This window comes from Vicia villosa, unplaced genomic scaffold (assembly GCF_029867415.1).
Source record: "Vicia villosa cultivar HV-30 ecotype Madison, WI unplaced genomic scaffold, Vvil1.0 ctg.001205F_1_1, whole genome shotgun sequence".
In the NCBI taxonomy this organism is placed as follows: Eukaryota; Viridiplantae; Streptophyta; class Magnoliopsida; order Fabales; family Fabaceae; genus Vicia; species Vicia villosa.
Window position 1 is genome coordinate 197,468 of NW_026705535.1, and position 1,677 is coordinate 199,144.

Consider the following 1,677-nt stretch of genomic DNA (forward strand, 5'->3'; position numbering starts at 1 on the left):
TCCGAGATAGAGACTGCTAAGAATCCTGCAATCCAGACTCAATTCGGGTATGAATACCTACATGATGTTTGTGAATCAACTCAATTCTTGGTGAATATGCATGTTGTCTTGTGTGAACTTGATTACTTTCTTCCACATGACTACATTGCTTGTCCAATATGTTCCAACACCATTCGTGAATGTACCCTCGTGGTTGAAGACCTTCAGAAACTACTAGACCGAGGACTTATCAGCATATCAAGAAAGAAAAGGGATGAAGAAATTCACTCTGTCAACATGGTACATGGCTGTCCTGGCCAATACCAAGTCTATGATGTACACCAGTTGAGATGTGACATAGTGCAAATGCATGCCACCTTATGGGTGATGGGAGGATTAACTCGACACAATTATGGCTCTTTCCGAATCTGCTGCAGAGATACCCGTGGATGTGCACTAGTAAAAGCAGGAATTATGAGTCTCATGGATCGAGGACTTATCCATATTCTCTGCGATAGAGATGAAAATAATGTCAACATGATTGAGGAATGTTCCACAGTGAAGTATGTGCCCGATGTACGCACTGTACGCGGATCCTTATGAATGATACACGAGAAATGGGTCAAAAATGGATTAATTGACTTTATCCATGATAGTTGTCCTGCTTGTGAAAGAAGCACACGAGGTTGTGTTAATCTGCAAGAAGACATTCTGGCATTGATAGGTCTTGGTTTTCTAGACAAAGAAATCAAAGGAAGAAAAGGACACAATCACATTGAAGAAGAAATTACCTATGGGTCACTTGACAGTATGCTGCGAGAAGTTCCTCAAAGGATTCCGAAGCACAACCGTGACCTATACATATCAGCAAAGTATGAAGACAACATTTTGACAGATCTACTAGTAGACACTGGTTCCTCTCTGAACATTATGCCAAGGAGCACCTTGGAAAGTTTATCCTATCAAGGAGCACATTTTAGACCAAATAGAGTTAGCGTACTGACTTTTGAAGGGTTCTCGCGCATCGTGATCGGAGAGATTGATCTTCCTATCCGCATCGGACCTCATGATTTTAATATCACCTTTCAAGTGATGAAGATTTATCCCGCTTACAGGTGTTTATTGGGAAGACCTCGGATTCACAATGCTAAAGCTGTTCCTTCCACTTTTCACCAGATGTTGAAATACCCTCCGAAGGACAAATTAATAACTTTTTATGGAGAACAGATAATATTTGTTTGTCAACTATCCTCTGTTCCTAACATTGAAGAAATTACGGCTTAGTTCCAAGCTTTAAGAGTTGTTAATCCTGAGTATGGAAAGAAAACTGGTGCGTCTATTTCACCCTGGAAAGATGCCCAACAAGTGGTTGCCCAAGGATCGTATGAAGGATGGGGGAAAGTTATTGAACTTCCCACCAACAAGAACTAAAGTGGTCTAGGATTCACGTCCCAGAAGTTAAAAGGAAAAGAATATGAGTATGGAAGTTGCGGCAAGACTCTGCATGAGACTTTTCAAAGTGCTGACTACATCAACCCAGACATAGCTGCTATCATTGAAGATGTTCCCGAATGTTCAAGCTTCGTGACGCGTAAAGAGGATAACTCCAACTGGACATCCGTTAGCATCTCTTCTGTTGTTCACGAGTCTAAGTAATTTTCTGTATTCTAAAAACCTTTCTCTCTGCCTAAGGCGAAA